Source organism: Danio rerio, chromosome 4, assembly GCF_052040795.2.
Source record: "Danio rerio strain M-AB ecotype USA chromosome 4, GRCz13ab, whole genome shotgun sequence".
NCBI lineage: Eukaryota > Metazoa > Chordata > Actinopteri > Cypriniformes > Danionidae > Danio > Danio rerio.
In genome coordinates, this window is record NC_141024.2 from 80222007 (window position 1) to 80235650 (window position 13644).

The 13644-nt window shown below is 36.6% G+C and overlaps 1 pseudogene; it reads right to left on the reverse strand.

Annotated features, from left to right (window-relative positions):
• Nucleotide 1: 1 nt before the first annotated feature.
• LOC147845096 (uncharacterized) lies at nucleotides 2–2810 on the reverse strand (annotated as a pseudogene).
• Between the last annotated feature and the right edge of the window lie 10834 nt (nucleotides 2811–13644).

Below are 13644 nucleotides of genomic sequence, written 5' to 3' on the forward strand. Positions count from 1 at the left end.
ATCAAACACTCTCGGAGCAAAGATGAATTTTTGTGATTTTATGGAAATCTGTTACGGTTGGATTTCCTTTAATCCAATTGTAACTATCAGCCAGGTAAGTGTTAATGTCAAGCTTATTAAATGACAACAAAACCCCTTGGATCAGTGCCCAGCTATAATCCGTCTCAACCTGGTTGACACAGTACATCGTATGTTTTTGTACCTTTGCAATCGTTTGATGCAACCAAAATCCAATGTTAGGTATTGTGTGATCATTAGTCACCATCTCAGAAACCGGAAGAGGAGGCTTGTCCTTGCCATGTCCTGGTAGATGATGTAATACAGCACTCTTTTTGGTTGATTTGGAATGCGACTCACCACACCCCAAGTCGCATCCAAATGCAACAATACTGGACCTTTTCTGAGATGCTGAATAAGAATGGCAATTCCTATTTCTGTATAAAGATGCACCCAAAAGGGATCCACTTGAAGGTGTTATACATACCCTGGAAAGTAATGATATGACAGATCCGTTTCTTTCATTACTTTCTGTATCAGCATCAGTTCCAGCATGACATCATCATGGAGTCTTTGACTTTTATTTATTTCACAAGAGATCACTTTGATAACATTTTTAGTTAGACTTCTTGTGGTGTTCCTGGCCATCAACTCAGGAACTGGTGTTTGACTCAGGTTTTTGTAATAAATATTACTTACTCCTTTCCTCACTTCATTTGCTATCTTGCCTCTCTTCGTGTAACTGGCCTGGCGAGATCTCATCTCCCCTGTAAAATGAGTAACAGTACCAATTCTGGTGACAAAAACTGGAATATGTTTTTCATCATGTGGCTTCTTTGCGATTCAAAAAATGAAATGTGCATTACATGTTTTAAATAAACAGGAAGCCTTCATCGTCATATAAGGACACCTATATTTACGACTATGACTCAATTTTGAGTGCTGAGATCTGTAAAAACTAAGGTGCAGCAGGGATTATGTCGACGGAATTTGTCATATAGGATATGTATCCACGATTTTTGCAATTTTCGGCCGCCAGACAAAGGCTTTATAGCTTTCCATCTACTAGCAGATATATAAATGGTGAAATTATTGGGTCCTGGCTTTGTGCTCCTATTTGGTTTCTTTTTATGAAGGAACACAGGTGAGTTACGGTCCGCAGACGCGTGAGCCGTGCCGCGCTCTCCATCGCTCTCTGCCTTGAACACGGGTGAATGATGGTCCGCAGACGCGGGTGCCGAGCCACGCTCTCTATCGCTCTCTGCCTGGAACACTGGTGAGCAGGGGCGTAGCAGCCATTTTAAAAGTGGGGGGACAGCTGTATGGTGATGTCATCCAAAAGTGAGTAATGATTTACTAGCAATACAGTTTATTTAATAATCTTTTAACCAAAATTAAAAAATAATTACAAAATATTAATAATAACAATAAACAAACAGAACCACACACATTTAAATTAAGCATTACTCTGTGTGAAAATATTTTTAAATCTGCAATTTCAAAATTGCAAGTTGATACTTGTGTGTGTGTGTGTGTGTGTGTGTGTGTGTGTGTGTGTGTGTGTGTGTGTGTGTATATACTTAACCAGGTCAGGGTAATTAGACAAGTTATTGTTTGAGGATGATTTGTTCTGTAGACTATCGAAAAAAATATTGCTTAAAGGGACTAATAATACTGACCTAAAATGGTGTTTAAAAATTAAAAACTGCTTTTATTCTAGCCAAAATAAAACAACTAAGACTCTCCAGAAGAAAAAATATTATCAGACATACTCTAAAATTTCAGAGTGGGGAGGGGGGTTGGGGGGAAATAATTCTGACTTCAAATGTGTGTGTGTGTGTGTGCACGTGTGTGCGTGTGTATATTTGTCCTGGTCTTTAATGCACAAGGAATTTATAAAATCGGAATACAACAATTCATAATTCTGAAGTTTAATTATTATGTTTGACATATAAATAGTTTTTTTATATTTAACATTTGCTTTAAATGCTGATTTAAGTAATGACCAAATACTGATTCAAAGTCTCTAGAGTTTTTAAAATATGAAATTTATTCAGGGAAATGTACAGTTTAACAAAATATGATTTTCTTTTGGTCCATAAACAAGAGGTTTTGCATCATGTTAGGCCTGTCAGAGCAATGTAACATCAAAAATATATCTAGCAGCAATATTTCAGTTATAAGATTAAGATTGAGTTAGTCAGTCACTGTAACAAAACTGTTAAATTTTTCAATTGAGCATTTCTCTGTGGTAAGTGGTGCCGGAGGTTTGTGTGCATATTTATTTTCAATTATTCAACAGGATTCATAAACAACTGTTAGTCAGGTAGTAAAAAGAAATGTGCATTTATATTTTCCAATTATGCTTTAAATTCCAAAATCTAAACTTTTAGGCCTTAAAAAGTCTTAAATTTACTAAAATATTTTGTTGTAGGTCTTAAATCTTTTTAAACAAGTCTTCGTTTTCCTTTGTTCATGTCTTGCTACCCAATCTGGTCAAAACCCATACAATCACCAACAATCTATCTCAATAAAACTTTCAACTTTTTAATAAAAAAAGACATTTTAACTCTATTTATCATAATGGTGAGGACTGCTGAGGATATCTACCTGGACAGATTGTTGCGCATAGATTTAGTTTAGTATAGTTTTTAAAACTTTTAAAACATTTTTTTGTTTTTTTTATTTTAAAGAAAGTTTATTTTGGAAAAAAGCGTGTGGAATATTTTTGCTTTTTAAAGAAAACATTTTTAGATCCTAAAAACATCCTAAAAAAATCCATCTACACAACATCTTCTCCATCTACACAACATCTTTAGGACCAGTCATCCAGAAACATGGGTTCTCCTACCACTGCTATGCTGATGATTCCCAGCTATATCTCTCTTTTCACTCTGATGATCCCTCGGTTCCGACTTGCATCTCAACCTGCCTGTCAGACATTTCACACTGGATGAGAGACCATCATCTTCAGCTTAACCTCACAAAAACAGAAATAATTGAAGTTTCTGCCAACCCGACTCCACATCACAACTTCTTAATCCAGATGGAATGGGCAACCATCCAAAATGGTGAAAAGCCTTGGAGAAACGATTGATGACCAACTAAACTTCTCTGACCACATTTCTAGAACTGCTCGATCGTGCAGATTCGCACTCTATAACATCAGAAAGGTCCGACCCTTCTTATCTGAACATGCAGCTCAACTCCTTGATCAAGCTCTTGTTCTCTCCAGACTAAACTATTGCAACTCTCTGCTAGCCGGGCTCCCAGCTAACTCTATCAAACCTCTCCAGATGCTTCAGAACGCAGCAGCACAAAGATATGTCATTATTTGTAACTTTAGATGCCATGGTTTCTAAAACAAAATCTGTCAGTGTTATCTGCATTCTCATCTTTAGCGCTTTACAATTTGTAGCGGCAGTAACTCTCTCTGTCATCTCAAGCCAGAAGGCATTGACTGAGTGATTGACAGCTGATATTTCAGTGCTAGAGCAGTGGTGGGCCAATAAGAAGAGCGCAAAGGTGGGGCAAACATTACGGACTTGGCTTTGTTTACTGCAGCAAGTTGACATGACAACTGTTTTAAACTATTCCTGAGTGCTGCGTTTCCCGTTTCAAGTGCAGAGATGCATTCTGCATGAATGTCTCCCAAATCCTCGCATGTGGTGAACATTTTGCAGTAAAAACAGGGTCGCACACAACAATTTTTTGCACAAATGCTCACAAATATATTTTGAGGTCGCATAGATAAAACTTCGGGCGCAAACCCTGTAGTATTTCCTGAAAAGCCTGTTGTATTTCCTCCAATCTATGACATATCTTTTTAATTTTGGGATCTTTGATTTTATTGATACTCTACTCTGCCTGTTCTTTCCTTATTCTAGCTTTAACTTCTTTGATCTTATTAAAATATCTGGATCTTTTTATCACCATATTTAGTCTCTAATTCTTTAAGTTGTATATTCAGATTATTTATGTAATTCCATTTTTTTCCTTGATCCTCACATTATAAGTTTACCTCGCATATCAGCTTTAGCTGCGTCCTATAGGATACTAGGTGACACCTTTCCATTATCATTATGTTTTAAATATTCTAATAGTTCTTTTTGAACATATTCTACATGTTAAATAATCCAAATGATTAGGGTTAAATCACCAAAATGTCTTTTTGGGTTTATTGTCCAGGTACACTGTTAAATATACTCCTGCATGGTCTGAGATGTCCCTTGTTTCTATTTTACAGTCTTTTATTTTATGTTGATCTGACCCAAACATAAAAAATGAATCAATTCTAGAACGAGACATTTGGGTGGAAGAGAAGAAAATACTATTTTTTTTAAGAGGGTATATGTCTTTCCACAAATCTTTGAAGCCTAATTCTTTCATCATATCTCTTATTTGTCTAGTTTCTTTATTAATTTGCTTATTAAAAAGATTAGTCCAATTTAGGCTGAAATTGTACATTCCACTCTTCCCCACATATCAACGTACCTGATGCCTCCCTGGCTCTAAAAGTAAATATTTATTTGAGAAATGCTTTGTCTTTTTCAGGTGGTCTATCTATATTATCTAATGTAACTTTGTTTTAGTCGATAGTTCCCTAATTAGGTTAAATCATCCTTCTTTATCAGTAATCTTAGAATTTAATTGGAAGTTGACTTTATTTGAGATTAATGTCATTACTCCTCGTTTACGACCATTATTATATGAGGAAAAGAAAACCTTAAATCCCTTTTTATTTAATTTCTTATGTTCTGTATCAGAAAGATGTGTCTGTTACCAGAATATTATCTGTTGCTTTTCTTTTTTCATTTTAGCCAAGAGTTTGCTTTTAATCGGATTTAGTAACCCATTAATATTCAAAGTAATTACTCTATATTTCTGTTTTTGCATAATCAGATGTTATTGCGAAAATCACAGTGACGGAATATGAAAAACACAAACATGAAAATCCTGAACCAAATAAAAAAGCATAACCAAAAAGGTCTCCAAACCTTAAAGTCTTAAATAACTTTTTAATGTGAGGGGAAAGCCTTCCTTTTCTAAAGGGCCTCTCTCCTCTCCTCTTGTCCCTTTAAAAGTCACATACTTTTCTCTTCTTCGATGTCACTCCAAACTTTGCCAAAATCTTTTTCTCTTTTCCAGAAATTCCTATAATAGTTTCTTCTTCGTTGTTTATTAGCCCTTTTCATTCAGACCTCTTGATGCCTCTGTCATCGAATTGTACAAGACCTGCCCGTTTTCCAGAAAAGATTCTAAGTTTCGCCGGCGGTGGTGATTGGAACTTAATCCCTTTTCTTTAAGAATTTTTCCTATTGGAGCAAAAGCCCGTCTTTTCTGTTGGAATTCAGGTGGGTAATATTGGTCAAAGAAAATCCTTTATTCGTTCCAGTGTATTACTTTCTTTATCCATGCAAAGTGGAAGACCAGGTCCTTCGTTTTGTTTTCCAGTAAGAATATTAACGCTGATCTAGGGTGTGTGTCAGCAGGTGTTGGTCCGAGGACCCAGTGACACCATTGGATTTTAAGGTCCAATTCATTAAGTGACAGTTTGTTTTGCAATGCAATGCTAGCTGACAGGCTATCAGCTATCCTGTCCGTCTCTGATTTTTCATCTGTTGATTTCTCGTTTTTTTCAGGTTTCAATGGTTGTTTTGTCCTAGCCTTTTTGTTTTTGTCCCCCTTCATGTTATTTAAATATGGTTTAGGTTATTACATATGATGTTAAACTGAGGATTAATACCAGTGTGTATGGGAGCTGTCTTTCTATGCTGCTACATGTGTCAACGCCATACTGGAAACCATCCCATGTGTTTCTTAAGCTACCCCGAATGAGTGAAACTCTGCACACACTTATCATGTCTACGGTTTCTCTCCAGTGTGAATCCTCTAATGTGTTTACAGGGTTCCTGAGTGATAAACTTCTTACTGCAGAGTGAACACTTGTACGGTTTTTATCCAGTGTGAATCCTCTGGTGCTGTTTCAATTCTGCAGCAGTAATAAAAGTCTTCTTGCACTCCAAGCACATTTACTCTCTCACACCAGTGTGGTTCTTCATGTGTTTTTTAAGGTGTGATGAGTGGGTGAAACTCTTCCCGCACCGAGTGCAAGTGAATGATCTCTTTCCAGTGTGGATCCTCATGTGTTTATTAAGGTATGATGATTGGTTAAAACTCTTCCCACACTTAGTGCATGTAAATGGTTTTTCTCCGGTGTGGATCTTCATGTGTTGATTAAGGGATAATGATTGGCTAAAGCTCTTCCCACACTGAGTGCATGTGAATGGTTTCTCCCCAGTGTGGATCATCATGTGTTGATTAAGGGATGACGAGTGGCTAAAACTCTTCCCACACTGAGTGCATGTAAATGGTTTCTCTCCAGTGTGGATCCTCGTGTGTAGAATAAGATTTGATGATTGGCTGAAACTCTTCCCACACTGAGTGCATGTAAATGGTTTCTCTCCAGTGTGGATCCTCATGTGTAGAATAAGATTTGATGATTGGCTGAAACTCTTCCCACACTGAGTGCATGAGAATAGTTTCTCTCCAGTGTGAATCCTCATGTGTTGATTAAAGGATGATAATTGGCTGAAACTCTTCCCACATGGAGTGCACATGAATGGTCTTTCTCCAGTGTGGATAATCATGTGTTGATTAAGGTTTGCTGAGTGGCTGAAACTCTTCCCACACTGAGTGCATGTGAATGGTTTTTCTCCAGTGTGGATCCTCAAGTGAATCTTAAGTTTGCTTTTGCTTGCCAAACTCTTTCCACACTGAGTGCGGGTAAAACAACCCTTGTCTCTCACTTTTAAAATATCATCAGTCTCTAAATAAGTTTTGTCCTCAGTTTTGACATGATGTTCCTCCTCTTTACTCTCCTCATAGTCTTCAATTAGGTCTGAAAAAAAGTTCAGTTTTTAGTAAATCATTAAAACTCATCGAAAGCTGAAGTGAAAAGGCTCTAAAACATTGTCTACACAAACCTTAATTTTAATGCACATTAAATGCAAAGACATAGCAGATCATATTTAGATTGATCTTGTGATATAAACCTCCTGGGGTCCATTACACACATTCCCATTTAAGTGTATTCTTATATGATCATTTTTGGTCATATTGATGAGACATAAATTTGAAAGCTGTAAATGGCCAGTTTTTCTATTTGTTTATATTCGTAATAACTTAAAACAACATGTTTTTGTAAAACAGATAGGGAATGTTTTTTATTCTATGCCTGTATGGTAAACCTGTCAGAAAAAAAAAACAGCTGAATCTCTGAGTATTTGCCCTTACAGACATGAGACATATCTGCACCTTTAAATGACAAATGTTCTAAGGGTTAGTAATCTGCAGTGCAGAATTCGAACACTTAACAGCCTCAGATCATCAAACAAACGTAAATATTAATCAAAGAGAACACAAGTAAACACATTGTGCAGTTTTTAAGGTTTTTATTCTTAAAAGGAAGACAAAGTACTGAACTACATAGCCTTGTGTGAAAATGTTTTTCCCCAATAAAACCTAACTTTACTTTTTCACACCGGCTTCAAGTTCTCTAGCCACACCCAGACCCGATTACTACCACATGTTTGCAATCAATAAATCACCTAAATATGACCTATCTGACAAAGTGAAGTAGACCAAAAGAGCCTCAAAAGCTAGACATCATGCCAAAATCTAAAGACCTTTAAATACAAATGAGAAAGAAAATACTTGTGTCACGAGTTAAAACACGAGTTAAAAAAAAAAGTGAACTCAAATGCAGAAAAACAATGTGTTTGGGGAGTGAGTCCTGTGAAGGATTCGGATTTCAGCTTTCCAATCCGTCTCATCATGGGCCACCGTTTATCCTTTTCATCATCCTTTTTCTCAGTATTTAACTGTGAATTGATTTTAACTAATGAATAAGTTAAAACTGCTTACTGTAAGAATGTTCTGTGTCCTTGTTTCTCTTTTTGCCTGTCTATTTTAACTTTGTTTTCAGGAGACACACAAACCAGGTCATAGGTCATGGAGATCTCTCTCTCTCTCTCTCTCTCTCTATCTATCTGTTCCTATGACTGGAGGTCCAATACAGAGGAGAAGAAGACACCTGTTTCATTGTCCTGATATATTGCCTATAATTTTATAGCTGTTTGATTGATCTGTTTTTGTGTATAATTAATAGTAATGTAATTCCTTTTTGTGTGGAGACAGACTGTGTGTAGCCAAGATATTGTTGCAGACTGTTGATGGAAACAGTCTTGAACCAGCCTGATAACACAGCTGAACCTACAAGAAAAATCCTTGAGTCTTTTACACAGATGGTTTTTTGTATCTATTGTGTTCCTGGTTTAGCTTTTTACAGGTCGGAGATCAGCTCCTAATAACTTAGGGCGACCTCACCTCTAGGCATCAGGTCGCCATCCATATCTGGAGACAGATACAATGCTTTCTTTGACGCACACTAAGGCCATCCATATCTGGAAGTAGATACTATGTTTCTTTGACGCATGTATTTAGAATTGTCTATTTCTGTTGTAACCAATGAGATCTGTTTACCTGGATCCCACCCTTTCTGGACTTGTGTAAAGAGTATAATTGTTCGATTGTTGAAACTGTAAGCAGAGCGGCCTAGGAACTCATTGAGAGTGTTGAAGCTGGCTTCTGCAAATGAAACTGCAAACTATCTTCAGTAAACTTAATTCATTTTTTTTAAATCTCTGACTCCAGCTCTTCTTCATCAACCAGACTGGTCAATCTTTGGGTTAAACTGTAAACTATCCCTACACCTGGAATAAGCAAAAGTCAAAGTAAACATCTGATCAGGTGAGCACTGAGAAAGTGTTGTGGGATAAAACAACCAGACACTCACTCACTAGCATTCCTGCACACAAGTACAGGGTGAGAAACTAAATAATATGCACACAAATGATCGATAACATACTGATAAACATGAAGGGAAATGATGTTGTATAAACAGGAAAAAAGGGAAACGAGAGCTCCTGTGACTGCAAAAAAAAGCAGATTACGAAATAACCTGTAACCCAGAACAGGAGAAGAGAGCAAATCTGTGATGGTGACAGTACCCTCTCCCTCAAGAATGCCCCCTAGCATTCCCTTAAGACTCACTGTGGACCTATTTAAACTGATCAATAAGAGAGCGGTCCAGAATATCCATAGCCGGAATCCAACATCTCCCCTCTGGACCATAACCCTTCCAGTATACCCGATACTGATAATCTTTCTACCTCTCCTCCTCACATCCAGGAGCCAGTGCACTGTGTATGTGAATGCACCCTCAACCAGTCTGGGACGCAGAGGTTATGGGCTGCAGGGGGAGAGAAGAATAGGCTTGATCTTAGACACCTGGAAAAAACGGATGGATGTCTTTAAACTTAGAGCTTAATTTGAACAAACACTAGACTGAGCACCTTGATAATAGAAAAAGGTCCAATAAACTTGGGTCTCAATTTATGTGAGGGAAAGCTGAGAGGAATGCCTTTGGAAGACAACCAGACTTTCTGACCACACATAAATAGAGGGGGCAAACGCTTCATTCCTATTGCCAGTCCTTTTCTGGTGATCCTTCATGTCTAGAGGCATCTCTGAATGAACAAATGCATGAGGAAACAATGGCATCTGGTTCTTGGGAAGAGAATACGCTTATTTCACACGGCCACCATTTTAAACAAAAAACCATTTTAACGAAAGCTAGGCTGTGGTGGGAAAACACATGGAAGTATAGGATCGGCACTGTAAACATTGCAACAACTAGCTGTGGACTACAAACCTCCAGCTGTTGCCGTGATTTCAAAGTGCAGATGGTGTAAACATCACTTTAATATCATTCAGTTCAGTTTAATATAAACAATTAAAAGCAGATTAGGCATCAAATGAAATTACACTCTCTTTAAGAATAATATGCTTAAGTGTCCTCCTAGGATTCAGTTCACGGCTCCAGGTAAACACTGTGGGGACGATTCCTTGCTTCGGCCTATGTAACTGGGTGAGCGATATAACGACCTCACACCCTCGTGTTGTATGTAATAGAATTGTCCCGGTACTGAAGTTTTAAAAAATGGGATTTTAAAATGGGATTTCAAAAACATTTACCGCTAACATTTAGGTGCCGCTGAGAGTGTTCTTAAACAGCGCTGATTTGCCATAGTGTTCGCTGGTGCCCATTAAAAATGACTGTGATTAAGATATACAGCCAGGTACACAATGATCCTGTGCGACTCCAGGCGATACTTCCAGGTTTCTTCCCAACACAGTCTTGATACTGCTTTTAAAATGGCAGCCTCATAAAATCAGTCTACACAGAGGAATGGTACACAGCAAATTTTAGATAGTAGATTTAACTACCTTGGAGTTAAAATTAACACTCCTTCAGAGTTTATATGGGAACCACTATAAGTGTTAAAAATAACACTTTTGAAAGTGTTAACATTGTCAACACCAAGAGAGTGTTAATTAGCAAACTCTTATTGTGTAAAATATCTGTTAAATTTCCGAAAAAATACCAGCAGCTGTGGTTGCCAGAACCTTTTTGTGAAAAACATGGAATTTTTATATAACTGTATAAATTTACAAAAAATAACCATATTTCATGAACTAATACAATGTTTATTTTACAAAATCATAGTTTAGTGCACAAAACTGTAAAGTCTTTAGATGCAATAATGTTTTCATGTGTGATTGCAAGTAGCGAACAGATTTTGTCTGCATTAGTAATTACACAGTTACCTTTAAACAAAAGAAGATGCAGCATAACATCAAATTTTCTCAGTTCATCTTGGAGTTGAACAGAGATGCTATTATCCTCCACAATGGTGACACAAAAACCGTTTTGCTGTTTTTCTTTCTTTTTTTTCATTTTTAGATTTTACGGAAAAATACCAGCAGCTGTGGTTGCCAGTAATCTGCTGTTTTTAACATTCATAAATTCAGTTTACAGAATATTTCTGTTAAAAGCACATTCAACAGTCTGTATTTGTTATCGATCTCACACTGCAAATTTTAGATTTGGTAGATTTAACAACCTTAGAGTTAAAATTAACACTCCCTCAGTGTTTATATGGGAACCACTATAAGTGTTAAAATATGATTTTTGAAAGTGTTAAAATTTTTAACACCCAGAGTGTTAATTAGCAAACTCTTATTGTGTAAAATATCTGTTAAATGTATGTCAAAATACTGGCAGCAGTGGTTGCCAGTAATCTGCTGTTTTCAACATTTTAGATTCGTAAATTCAGTTTCCAGAATATTTCTGTTAAAAACACATCCCATAGTCTGTATTTTTCATTCGAACACACTTAAGCCTTAAATTCCAGAGCAAAAGCCTCACTAGTGTCCTCACTACAGAGGGCTGAACACTCAGACAGTGATGAAGTTAATGAGACAATTAAGTGTCTAATTAAAGGAGGATTGAGAATTGTTGATGAACAACTGTTAACAAGCAGAATCACTGAAGGACAGAAAAACACAAGCCAAAACCAAAGATGAAATCAACTGAGAAAAAAAAAACTCTAAATAAAATAATAATCAATAAAAAAACAAATTACACAATAAAAAATGTTATTTTTCAACATCTTTAAAAAAACTCATCACATTAAACAACTTATCATGGAGCTTCACCTATTACTGACCTTTGACTTTATTTCTGTCATGTGAACAAAAGCTCTTAATAAAATTTCCGTCGTTCATTTGAAGTCACCATGATGGAGGACAGAGTCTACTTTAGTCAGGCTCTTCAACTTCTTACTATAAATGTCTTTTATTTTGGCTGCTATAGTTAGTGTTAATTACACTATTTAAACATATAGCATGGAAAGGCGGAAAAAAATTAAATGCCAGTCTGAAGAGATTATTTATGATATCATAGCCATCCTTTCCTGCTTGTTTTCTAATTCAATATCATATTAGTTATGTGTGAGAAATAAATAATAAACATAAATGAAACCGCTGAAGCTCCAATAAAATAAAAACAATATTTACAATGAGAATGTTTAATCTATGGCAGAACTTAAAAACACACAGACATCAATAATTAGTCTTTGAATCTCAATGATGGTGACAAACAAAAAAAATAAAAATCAAGTAAAAAAAAAACACTACTGAAATATCACCTCCCAAAAACAACACAAAATAAAGGAAAAGAAAGAGATTGTAAGAACATAAAGCTGCATAATTTATTCATGCTGCAATGCATGCTGGGAGCTTTGTACTATGCTGGCACCCAGCATGCATTGCGGCATGAACTATGCAGCTTTTTTTTTTTTTTTAGCAACCACGGTTGAGGTTCATATCATGATTCTTGATGCCTGTGTGTCATAAAGAGTAAGCAGGAGCTTGAATGTTTAGTGCATGACAGTCTAATTATTAATTGCATTCTAATTGATTGTTGAATTTTCTATGAAAAGCAGCAGACTACCGGTTGTATTGTCCCATGCAGCTTTAATTCAACTATATTTGCATTTCTTTAAGAATCAACATAATAAACACTTGAAATTAAATTTATAACAATTAAGCATAAACAGTATAGTTTCTCTTGATCTTTCTTGCTATAGCTGATGAGTTTTAGAAACACAGCTATAACAGTCAGAGAAACATTATGATATAAGAGTAAAGCTTCAAGAGCTCAAATAAGAAGCCTCTGATCTCCATGATGGTGAGGTCAAATGAAATATTTTTAATAAAAAAATATAAACCTCTGTTCATTGTCAAATATTCTTACAGAAATGAAGTCAAACTGTAATCAGTGAAGCTGCTTATGCTATTATTTAATGGAGTTGTTTAATCCTCTGTTTTAATTCAGTTAGTTTGGTGTGAGGCTGTGTCTGTAGTTTTATTTCTTCCTTCAATTTCTTATTCCTTCAGTGATTGTGCTTGTTAACAGCAGGTGTTCAACAGCAGGTGTCTGAATTCACTTATTTGTGGTCATTCCCTCTGTCTAGTGGACTAAACTAATTGACTAATTTAAGGGCCAGGTGAATGAGGGTGTGGCGAGATTTCAGACACTCTGATTAGTTTCTCAAATACAAGGGTTTTCTACAAAGGTAGATACATGTTACTCTGTGTGACAAGGAGGCAAATCAGCTTCTAACGCCGAGAGGGTTATTTTACCTTTATCTAACTCTAGAATTTTAACACTTTACTCTGAATTAATACAACACTTGAAATTTAACACCAATGAATTTGCTGTGTAGTCTAAGCAGCACTGAAAGGGAGACAAGCCCATAGACAAGATAGGAAGTGAGTTATATACATATTTGACCATGGTTAACGTAGAACTACAAGATAATGGTTCCCTGCATGCGATGCAATGCAGAACCCTCTCCAGCTGCAGACTAGCTTGCTCGGCCTGGCCATTGGTCTGTGGATGGTGCTCGTTAGAGGCTAGTAGGCGCCCCCAGCTGTCGGCAGAATTCTGCCCAAAACCTGGACACAAATTGCAGACCCCTGTCTAAAACCATGTCAACTAGGAGGCCAAGAATACGGAACATGTGGTCCAAGACAATGGCTGCTGTCTCCCTCAATGAAGATTATTTGGGGAGTGAAATAAAGAAAGCTGCTTCAAAAATCTGCCCACTACAGTGAGGACTACTGTGTTGCCACGGAATGGTGGTAACCCTGTGACAAGCCAACAAAAACTGACTAGTG